The sequence below is a fragment of the Pseudonaja textilis genome, chromosome 4 (genome assembly GCF_049901715.1).
Source record: "Pseudonaja textilis isolate UNSWEBS1 chromosome 4, rPseTex1.2, whole genome shotgun sequence".
Lineage (NCBI taxonomy): Eukaryota > Metazoa > Chordata > Lepidosauria > Squamata > Elapidae > Pseudonaja > Pseudonaja textilis.
The window spans coordinates 5,560,998-5,573,142 of NC_141993.1; the positions used below are offsets into that span (position 1 = coordinate 5,560,998).

Consider the following 12,145-nt stretch of genomic DNA (forward strand, 5'->3'; position numbering starts at 1 on the left):
GCTATGAAAGCAAAAGGCCAGGGAGAAATATGTCCTAACCTCCCTTAAATACAGGCAATCCTCAACTTACAACAGTTCGTTTAGCGACCAAAGTTACAACGGCACGGGAAAAAAGTGACTTAGGACCGTTTTTCACACTTACGACCGTTGCAGCATTCCCCCCCCCCCCATGGTCACGCGATCAAAATTGGGATGCTTCACACTTACAATGGTCACTGTGTCCTGAGGTCACGTGATCCCCTTTTGCGGATGGCCAGATTCACTTAACAACCGTGTGACTTCCTTAATGGATGCCATGATTCACTTAACGTCTCCGGCAAGAAAAAGCCGGGAGAAACGCTCACTCAACCCATGTCTCGCTGAACGGCGGACATGTTGGGCTCCGTTGCAGTCACAAGGCGAGGACCACCCACAAAACGGCAAGGGGGAGAATACACGGATGGCAAGGATCTTGCAGGATGAGTGATGGGGTGTCTTTTTCCCACCATAGTTCACAGGTTCTGCCCCCTTGCGACAAGGCCTCCCCTCCCACCCAGGAATAACAACGCTGATTGTTTCACTTGGCGGATAGAAATAATCAGGATTTATAATCAGCTCTGAATTGCAGGGAGCCTCCAAGATTTGCAAGGGAGGGAAGGAAGGAAAGAAATGGAATGAAGAGAAGAGAAGAGGAAGGAAGGAAGGGAGGGAGGGAGGGAGGAAGGGAGGAAGGGAGGAAAGTAGAAGGAATGAGGGAGAGAAGGAAGGAAAAAGAAGGAAGAGAAGGAAAGAAGGGAGGGAGGGAGAGAAGGAGGGAGGGTGTGAAGGAAGGAAATGGAAGGAAGGAAGGAAAGAGGGGAGGGAGGAAAGAAGGAAGGAAAGTGGAAGGAATGAGGGAGGGAAGGAAGGAAAAAGAAGGAAGAGAAGGAAAGAAGGGAGGGAGGGAGAGAAGGAGGAAGGGTGTGAAGGAAGGGGAAGGAAGGAAGGAAGGAAGGAAGGAAGGAAGGAAGGAAGGAAGGAAGGAAGGAAGGAAGGAAGGAAGGAAGGGACGAGGAAGGAAGGAGCCTCCAAGATTTGCAAGGGAGCGAGGAGGGAAAAAAAGAAATGGAACGAAGGAAGAGGAGAGGAAGGAAGGAGGGAGGGAGAAAAGAAGGGAAGGAGGGAGGGAGGAAGGAAGGGAAGTGGAAGGAATGAGGGAGGAAAAGAAGGAGGGAGGGAGGGAAGGAAAAGGAAGGAAGAGAAGGGAGGGAGGGAGGGAGAGAAGGAGGGATGGTGGGAAGGAAGGAAATGGAAGGAAGGAAGGGAGCCTCCAAGATTTGCAACTTGTATGAAAGCCAGAAAATAAGGGCGAAAATACATACATGGTTGGAAAAGATAATCAAGCAACTTTATAGATTTGAAAACAGAAATATTTTCTGTTGGGTGTAATGCCGGAGGGCTATGATAAAGGGACTATATATCTAGTTTTGCATGTATTGGCAGCAGCAAGGATGGTATTCGCACAATACTGGAAAACTGAGAACACTCCATCAGATGAAGATGTAATTCGGAAAATATTGGGACTGTGCAGAGGTTGACAGATTGACATTAAAAATAAAGGACAAAGAAGACATAGAATATTACTTAACATGGAATAGATTCTGCCAGTGGTTAGAGATAAGAGGCAGAAATTAGATGAACGATTATTGCTATGTATGAACTAAATATAAAGATGGTTTATAATTATAAATATGCCAATATAACCAACAGAACTATAAATAAGCTAATATAAAGAGAAACCTGATGGAAACTATTCTGTTACACTGTTACTGTTGTTATTAGAATATATGTTACTATTCCTTTTTGTTCTTTCTTTGCTTTTCTGTCAGTGCCCTGACAGTTCACTGTATTCAAAATGTTCACATATATCTATAACTCTATATATCTCTATATATCTCTATCTATCTCTATCTATCTCTTTATACATACATAAATACATACATACATACAAATAAACAAACAAACGAAGATTGCCATACAAACACTGCCCACTTGGGAATTTTGCAAAAAGGAGCTTTAAAAAAACACTCAAGCCAAGTTTTGACAGACTTCCCACTCCACCAGTGTAAACCTTGTTTTGTTTTGCTTTTTTAAAAAAATTGTGACACCCCCTCCCCGCCATAGGAAATGCAAAACTACAAAGAGCTACAACCTACAATTTAGCAAAGAAGTTAAAAAAGAAAGAAAATAAAAAAGCAACTTCCAGCTAGTAAGGGGAAATCTCCACCCTGCGAGATTTCGCTGGATGGATGGATGGATGGATGGATGGATGGATGGATGGATGGATGGATAGATAGATAGATAGATAGATAGATAGATAGATAGATAGATAGATAGATAGATAGATAGAGATGATATAGATAGATGATAGATAGATGATAGATGATAAATGATATAGATAGATAGATAGATAGATAGATAGATAGATAGATAGATAGATAGATAGATAGATAGATCAATAGATATAGATGATATAGATAGATCAATAGATATAGATAGATGATAGACGATAGATAGAAGATAGATGATAGATAGATGATAGGTTATAGGTGATAGATGATAGATGATACATATAGATGATAGATAGATAGATAGATAGATAGATAGATAGATAGATAGATAGATAGATAGACAGAGATATATAGATAGATAGATAGATAGATAGATAGATAGATAGATAGATAGATAGATAGATAGATAGATTTATAGAATAAATCTATAAACAAAGAATAAACACCCAACTGTCCACAAGCCACACAGGCAAAAACTTGGAAAGGAAAACTTGCTGGGTTTATGTCCCCAGCTCCATGCAGCTTCCTTACCAGCAACGTGGAAGTGGTGCCAATTCACAACACAACTGGCTTCACACAAACACACTGCCGAACTAATCCGGTTAGACAGCTTCATTCCAACAGATTCAGCTCAGTATTAATCTGGGCGATTTATGGGGCTGGTTTATTAGAGGCAGCACAAACCTAACGAGCCCTACACAATTTGGGTCTACACAACCGCCCCCCCCTCCGTGCCCAAAACCCAGGCTGGTGCCAAGTCAGCCTCTTGCCTTACATCCCCCCAAAAAGATCCGGGAAAGCCTCTAGGTCTGCCAAGCCACTTGACAATTGCCTGGTCCCTTCCCAAATCAGGGGTCTCCAGCTGGTCTATCTTGAAGGAGGACAAAAAAAGAGAAGAGAAGCAAAGAGAAGCAGAAGGGCTTCGCGGCAGGAAAAGGAAAAGACGGCTGGAGAGCAAAGAGGAGAAAGGGAAGGCAGCGAAGAGCTTGGAGGGAGGGGGGAGGGAAGGAAATTGAAGGAAGGAAGAGAAGAGGAAGAAAGGGAGGGAGGGAGGAAGAGAAGTGGAAGGAATGAGGGAGGGAGGGAAGGAAGGAAGAGAAATGGAAGGAAGGAGGGGAGAGAAAGAGGAAGGGTGGGAAGGAAGGAAGGAAGGAAGGGAAGAGGAAGGAACGGAAGGAAGGAGGAAGAGAAGTGGAAGGAATGAGGGAGGGAGGGAGGGAAGGAGGGAGGGAGGGATGGAGGGAGGAAGGAAGAGAAATGGAAGGAAGGAAGGAAGGAAGGAAGGAAGGAAGGAAGGAAGGAAGGAAGGAAGAGAAAGAGGAAGGGGTGGGAAGGAAGGAAGAGGAAGGAACGGAAGGGGAGGGAAGGAAGAGAAGTGGAAGGAAGGAGGGAGGGAGGGAAAGAGGGAGGGAAGGAAGGAAAGAAGAAAAATGGAAGGAAGGAAGGGAGAGAAAGAGGAAGGGTGGGAAGGAAGGAAGAGGAAGGAAGGAAGGACAGAAGGAAGGAAGGAAAAGGAGGGAGGAGGGAGGGAGGGAAGAAAAGGGGGAAAGGAAGCAGAGGAAGGGAAGGAGGAAGGAGGCAGGGAAAGAAGAAGAGAGAGAAATAGAAGAAGGAAGGAGAGAGAAAGGGAGAAGGAAACAGGGAAGGAAGGACTGCAAGGGACTCCCCTCCTCCTCCTCCCTCGCCCAGCCCCGGAGGCTCCCGCCTTACCTCCGCCGGCCAGCAGCCTTTCCTGCGCGCCCAGCCCGCCCGCCCGCCCGGCTTCCAGCGGGCCCCGGCCTGGCCTGGCCTCCCAGCGGGGCCGTCCCTTCCAGCGGCAGCGCCCAGGAGGTGGGTGAGGCTCGGCGGCGCCCCGCCCGGCGGGGCTGCGGAGGGAGGCGGAGGGAGAGAGGCGGGCGGGCGGGCGGGCAGGCGGGGAGGTCCGCGGAGGAGCCGGGGCGCTGCACCCGCCTGGGGCGGCGGCGGCGGCGGCGGCGGCGGCGCCGGAGCTTCAGAGGCTGCGGGCAGGCGGCGCGAGTGACATCATCCCCGGCCGAAGCTCCTCCTGGCGCTGGCAGGCGGGGAGGGGCCCAACCTAGACAGATACAGAGGAACAGGGACCTTGGAGGTCATCTACTCCGACCCCCCCCCTCCAAGCCCCCACTAAGACCTGGGCAGATACAGAGGAACAGGGTTGGAAGGGACCTTAGAGGTCATCTAGTCCAACCCACCACCACCCAGTGGCCGCTCCGATGTCGAATCGCATGGTCCTTAAGTGAATCTGGGCTTCCGCCCCTTGACTTGGCTGGTTGGAAGGTCGCAAAAGTGGGAATTGCCACACACACACAGACACACACACTGGGGACACTGCAGATGGTCATAACTGTGAGTCAGTGGCCCAGCACCGACGTTATAATCACGTCACCATAGGATGGGGAGGCAGAAGTGCTCCATGGTCTGTAAGGGTGAAAAAAAAAAAAACAGTCCTCTTACATCACCTTTTTTCCCAGCGCCGCTGTAACTTGGAACGGTCACTAAATGAGCCTTTGTAAGTCAAGTATTGGCCCTCACGCCCTCGCCCAGACGGCGTTGGGAATGACAGGACGACTAGCCTTTGGCTCTCCTTGCTTGTGTCCATCTCCGAGTCAAGATGTACGCAGCCCCCCCTCCCCCCAATGACCCCTAAATTGCTGTCGCTAAATGAGTCAAAGCCCTCTTCTGTGTGAAGTAAACTCCCCGTTAAGATACAACAGAATTTAGGAGTTTTTTTTTCCCTCTTTTATTTCATTTCATTCCAAGACGCTGGTTAGAAAGAGCAGAGACACTTCTGCTCCGCAGCAAAACAATTGTGCGCTGTGTGAAAACAGGAAACAAAACTTCTGCAATGCAAGGAATCCTGCACTTACGACCATAATGGAGCCCCCATTTTTTCTTGGTATGTGAAATGGGCGTTAAGTGAGTTTCGCCCCCCCATCTTAACGCGCCTCCCTTGCAAACGTTAAGCGAGTTGCTGCGGTCATGAAATTAGCACTCATTTGCTTTTCACTCTAGCACAACATGGCCACCATCCTAAGTACATGCCAGTTGCCCATCTGATCCCGTCACCACGGTTGTTATGTGTGAAAAACAGTCGTAAGTCACATTTTCTTCCCCAGTGCCGTTGTAAAACTTCGAACGTCCGTTAAAGGAGCGGCTTTTGAAGAGAAGGTCTGCGTGCATAGCCTGTGCTGCGAAGGTCTGCGCTGTGCTTTTCCGTCAGAGCTACTGATCGGAGTTGGTGTAAATTGCTCCTCCTGGGTTTTCCACCATTCTGGGTATGCAATAACCGTGCAGTGTTTCAACTTTGAGCTAGTATTGTGGGAAGTCTTTTGCACTTTGCATTTAATGACACTTTCCCCACCATTGTGACGGAAAGCTGGCACACATTAATAATATAACCTCACTGCCCCGTGGCTGTGTGTGAGGTTGTACAGTTACATTGCTGAGGGCAGCTGCTTGAGTAAGGGGACCTCCAAAGTCCCTTCCAGCTCTATTCTATTCTATTCTATTCTATTCTATTCTATTCTATTCTATTCTATTCTATTCTATTCTATTCTATTCTATTCTATTCTATTCTATTCTACCTTTCTGGTAAGTAATCTGTGGTAAATACCTGGAATCCTGCATCCAGTTTTGGTCACCACGTTGCAAAAAAAGAGGTTGAGACTTTGGGGAAAAAAGTTCAGAGAAGAGCAATTAAGAAGATCAAAGATCTGGAGACAAAACCATATGAAAAACGGCTACAGGATTTGAGTTTGGGTAGTCTAAAAAAAAAGAATTGGGGTGACGTGAAAGCAGTCTTCCAGTATTTGAGGGGCTGCCCCAAAGAAGGGGGGGGGGTGTCAACCTATTTTCCAAAGCCCCAGAAGGCAGGACAAGAAACAATGGATGGAAACTAATTAAGGAAAGAAGCATCTTAGAATTAAGGAGAAACTTCCTAAAAGTGAGGACAATTAGCCAGTGGAACAGCTTGACACCAGAGGTTGTGGGTGCTCCGACACTGGAAATTTTAAAGAAGAGACTGGACAATCACATGTCTGAAATGGTACCGGATCTTCTGCTTAAGCAGGGGGGTGGACTAGAAGCCTCCCTGGTCCCACCCAGCTCTGTTCTGATTAATTAAAGATGTTAACTGTTGATTCTCAGCACATCGATAGCTAGACGACAGTGTAAGTGTGTAATACAGGCCCCATCTGTCAAGCGTGAACAGGAAGGAAGACTGTTTATATTTATCTTGCCTTTTATTATTTTTGTAAATAACTCAAGGGGGCAATGATGCTTGGTACTCCTTCCTATTTTCCCCCCACAATAACGTTGTGAGGCGAGTTGGGCAAAATTGTGTTTCTGCACTAGGACAAGTTGGTGGTTACTTTTAATCCTGGTTGATTGAGGTCTGGCTCAGCACACTTGGTTTATTTATGTATTTATACATTGTGTACAGCTGCCCACCTCCCAAAGACAGTGACAAATTAAAGTTTAAAACAAAAAAGACCAAACTGAACGTAAAACCAAAAACGGAAACACTAGTAGACGGAACACAAACAGAACCAATCAGGGTAAACATAAAAGTTATGCTCTAAAAATATTCCATTTCTTGTCCGAGGACTGAAACCAAAAACATTTGCCAACCCAGCTCAGCTAACCTCAAAGTTGAAGGTAACAACCTGATCCTTAATGCCTTACAAAAGGCCGACTGGATCAAGACCATCCAGATCTCTGGAGAGATGGATCTACAGCTCAGGTGCTACAACCGAGAAGGCAGGAGTCCAAAGTTGGCACTCCTGATATGGATAGAAGAGACGATTTGTAGCTCAGGTTTGAATTGTGGGGTCCTTGGTGCTCTCTGAGGGTTGGTGGTTTCCTTGCGGATGTTTCGTTACCAAACGGATGATACTACCTGGTTTGGTAACAAAACACCTGCAAGAAAACCACGTGGTTTTCAGAGAAGAGCAACTGGAGACTAAACCATACGAAGAAGGGTTTGCAGGATTTGGATTTGGCTAGTCTAAAGAAAAGAAGAATTAGGGGGGGACATGATAGCAGTCTTCCAGTATTTGAGGGGCTGCCAGAAAGAAGAGGGGGTCAAGCCACTCCTCAAAGCACCTAAGGGAAACAATGGATGGAAACTAACCAAAGAAAGAAGCAACCTGGAATTTAGCAGAAGCTTCCTAAGAGTGAAGACAACAAAGCAGTGGAACTGCTCCAGAGGTTGTGGGGGCTCCATCGCTGGAGTCTTTTAAGAAGAGACTGGACAGCCACTTGTCTGAAATGATATAGGGTCTATTTGGCTGATCTTTGTTATTGGATATTTTCTCTTGATTTTTAAAAGACTTCTATGAACATGTCTACGTTCATCTATGAAGAACAGTACCTGGAATTGGGTATGTCTAGTATAGTGAAAAGAACTAGGGGTGACACGATAGCAGTATTCCAATATTTGAGGAGCTGGCCCAAAGAAGAGGCGGTCAAGCTATCCTCCAAAACACCTGAGGGCAGGAGAAGAAGCAACAAATGGAAACTAACGAAGGAGCGAAGCAACCTGGAATTAAGGAAATTTCATAACAGTGAGGACAATCAACCGGTGGAACAGCTTGCTACCGGAAATCTTGGCCGTTCCATCACTGGATGTTTTTAAGAAGAGTCTAGATCAGGGGTCTTCAAACTTGACAGCTTTAAGACGTGTGGATTCCCAGAATTCCTCCTCCAGTCATGCTAGCTCAGGAATTCTGGGAGTTGGAAGTCCACAGGTCTTAAACTTGCCAAGTTTGAAGACCCTTGGTCTAGGCAGACACTTATCTGAATGGTGCAAGTTCTCCTGCTTGAGCAAGGGGCTGGACTAGAAGACCTCCAAGGTCCCTTCCAGCTCTGTTCTGAGAGCACCAGAGACCCCACATATCTGATAGGCCTTGGAACGTGACCACTTGGCTAGTCCTGGTGAGTCACGCAGAGATGGCTGGTCCAGAAGATCACTTGGACCTGTGCCATGCAGGGGGTTCATACAGGTGATAACCAATACCTTGAATTGCATCCAGAAACCCACTAAAAGCCCCTGTAGTCTCTCTTGCTGAAGAGAGACGTCACAGGAGAACAAAACAGGAAATGTCCCAAACTGCCCACACGGTGACATTTTGGATTGGTTATAGCTACTAAATAGTCTTCAAGGACACCCCCAGAGAGTGTGTTACAGCAAATATCGGAGGTCTTCTAATCCAGCCACTTACTCCAGCAGGAGACCCTACACCATAACAAACAACTCTCAGAAAAACCTCCAGTGAGGGAGCACCCACAACTTCTGACAGCAACTTCTGTTCCACTGGTGAATTGTCCTCACTGTTACAAAGTTTCTCCTTAATTCCAGGTAGCGTCTCTCCAGCAATCCAGCTGGGTGGATGAAAACTGAGCTTGCTCGGGTATCAAGGCTTCCAATATGTCGTGTGAACTTAGAAAATGAGTTAATGCACTAAACAAGGAAGTGGTAATATAGTTGTGTTGTAAGTCTTGGATGTAATAACTGAACCACAAATCAGGGAAATGAAGTTAAATTCCTGCTTTGAACAGGAACACAATCAAGTTCCTTATGCTGAAATGTAGAGGGACTGATGGAATATTGACACAATTTAGGCTTTCCCGTTCACGGTCAAATTTTTGCCTACTATTTTATTCTCTCCTCTATTTTCTTTCTTACGTTCACTGTTCTTATTTCCTTTGCTTCTGTTCTAATGTTGTCTTGCTTTTTTACCCCATTATAATTTCTTAAATAAAAAATTATATAGTTTTATTATATAAAAAACTGATCAATATTACTGTGCACTTAAGGTTTAATAGTATATTCAAAATTATATACTACAGAATAAATTGTTTTCTACTAGTGGAAAACTATTTCCTTTTGATTTAATCTTTTTTTTGCATTTTGTATGTGCAAATGTATATACTTGTGTAAGAGAGAGAGAGAGAGAGAGAGAGAGAGAGAGAGATTCTTTCGTTTATTCTGATAATTTTACTTAAAAATTAACAGGGCTATCCAAAGGAGTAGGTGCTGTCCATCCTAATGAATCATCACAATGACAGACAGTTGGGTAGCAGAATAAATTGCTGGTGTGCAAACCCTTTCTGGGAATGCAAACAACGATAATCCCATTAGTAGCTTTAGTCATTCTTGGAAAGTTGTTACTGATAATCTGACAAAGGACAATATGATTCAGTTATCCTGGGTAGGAATTTTCTGCCTTCTGTTCCGTTCCGTTAAGACTCTGTTGGAAAATTGTATGTTGGTCTATCATGCTGGGCGAGTTTTGTGTGGAAACAAAGCATGAACAACAGTCCAAGTGACAATCAATTGAACCTTGAGCCTTTGAAATGTGGATATATGGAGCCTTAGTCTCACAACGGCACATGTTGAATGCGTATGAACGAGAAGCTCCTCCAAAGAACAGGTGAAAAGAGGGAAATTGTAATTTCATCAAAAAAGGAATAAGAACATTTAGGACACGTAACACCCAACAAGAAACACCAACTATTTAGATTAATTACAGAAGGAAATATTCAGATGAAATGTATCTAGATATCTAGATATAAATATATAAATAAATTCATTCATTCATTCCCAGGCTATTTTTGGGAGAATTGCTTTCTCTTTTTGGAGATCCTCTCTAAATTTAGCATCTTGAATAATCAAAGGGATTAATACAATTCTCTTGGACCTTGTAAGGAGATAATCCAGGCTCCCAACTTTTGAATTGATTGTCATTTTATTAGTGACCTTCTTATGGATTCCTGTGGGCCACATATCTGTGTAGGTTGGTTATAAATCAGAATATCCTCTGATGAGCATCTCAGCCCCTTCAGGACAATCAGCCACTGTCCAGATCTCTCTCATTCTCTCTCCCCCATCTTCTGTACTACGATTTATATCATTTCCTAGTAGGATTTGATTACTTATTGTACCCTATGACTATTATTAAGTGTTGTACCTGATGATTCTTGACTCTTGACGAATGTATCTTTTCTTTTATGTACACTGAGAGCATTTGCACCAAGACAAATCCCTTGTGTGTCCAATCACACTTGGCCAATAAAGAATTCATTCATTCATTCATACCAAGTCCCCTTAATTTCAACTCGAGCTACAACCTACCAGCAGACAACTAACCATTCTCTTCTCTGTTCTGCTAGCCTTCCTTTCTTTCTCCATTTCGCAGCCTCCAAAAAGACCAAACCTACCAATTGTCAACTTTTCTGGCCTCAAATTAACTTGGGATTCTGCTCTCTGAAGATGGGGAGAGAAAAGGCTCCTTCACGCCTACTTCCATATGGTGAAATATTTTTGCAGTCATGCCACATGCTCCCTGCAGCTGTTTCTATGGTAGTGGGGTTTGTTTTGGATGAGGCTCCTACGAAAATGTAAGGCTATCTGACTGGAAAAGGCAGCTACAATTTTTAATTTACAACCAGTGCTATGGTAACCGAACACATCTCTGTTTACAAACACGAGACTCCAGGCTTGGGAAAGTTCAGCTGTTGGATTTTTCTTTTAAAAATAAATAAATATAGGAGCCTCTCTTTTGAATATTTCATGAGTACCACTGAAAAATGAACCCAACTGGTCTTGAAGAAAGAGAATATAGAGACACGCTTCAAAACAAGAGATATTCTCCACCCTAAAATGGAATTAAGCAAGAGAGGCAATATTTCTACAGACCACAATAAAAGACTGGTAAAAAGAAACCACTGTATGAGGTGGGGAGAAACCTCACAATTCTGAAAAGCCAGCAAATTTAGTTAAAGAGTGCAAAACTGCATTTATTATGTTTTGTTTTAGAACCTGTCGCAAATCAAAAACGTCATCATTTCGACAATGATCACCGGTGGGATGCTTTTCTTCTCGCAAAGCCAAGGCAGACAGAGCAATTTTGAAAATTCTCAATAGACCTACCCCAAAATGCTCAAAAAAATATTTCTAAAATTTGTATTCCACCCGGAATAGGAGAGAAGACCAAGATAGCGGACAAGCCTCCCTGGGAAATGTTTATTTGTCAAGGTTTTTAATTGCATTTTTTGTTTGTTTGTTTAAATGAAGGCGGGAAATTAGCATCCAACCCAGTTTTGTCATCATGTCCGTGGTTCCCAGTTTGTGCTTTATTTGTGGTTGTGGTTTCGCCTGGGTGTGTGCAGGTGTGTAACTGTTTCATCTACATATCATCCTTTGGGTGTGTGTGTGTGTGTGCTTGTGCTTTGTGGTAACATTTACTGTTGGCTCTTTCAACATTACTTATGTCCTTCTGTTCATTTTCTTGCCAAATTGTCTTTTCACTTCTTTAGCACTTCCTGTAAAATGAATACTGAACTATTTTTTTTTTTTAAAAAAAGGTATTTAAGAGTGGTTTTATATTTGGGGCAAGGCCCTTTACCTTGGATTTTGATTCTTACACAAACCGCTTTCCTTCTAGAAAATTCTCGTTCAGTTATGGCCCACAGATCATCTGACAACCCCTTTCAAGAGCATCCCTAACATGTTCAAACTCTCCATGAAGCTGCCGATAAGCGAAAGTTTGGGAATATTCTCTAAAATAAATAGTTTAATCCATAGGTTTTGCAGTTACACCACTGTTGCATTCAAATCTGTTATTTCAGATTTCTGCACACAACCGGTGTGTGTGTATGTGAAGACACAGCTGCTTGTTGGCTATTTTTGAGTACAGACAAGACACCTTGAATAAAATGTCTGAACTAGAAAAAGACAGTGGGCCAATGGCAAAAAGATCAGCTATTTTGGTCACAATGGTTGGTTGTCAAACACCTTTACAGCTGCTCCAGAGATA

General features: G+C 44.0%; 1 protein-coding gene across 1 annotated transcript in view; it reads right to left on the reverse strand.

Annotated features, from left to right (window-relative positions):
• CSGALNACT2 (chondroitin sulfate N-acetylgalactosaminyltransferase 2) overlaps positions 1-4,330 on the reverse strand; it is a 46,298-nt gene extending 41,968 nt beyond the window's left edge. The window contains exon 1 of the mRNA XM_087932155.1: positions 4,020-4,330. The gene's annotated coding sequence lies outside the window, so the exon portion shown is untranslated. The remainder of the gene's footprint in view (positions 1-4,019) is intronic.
• Between the last annotated feature and the right edge of the window lie 7,815 nt (positions 4,331-12,145).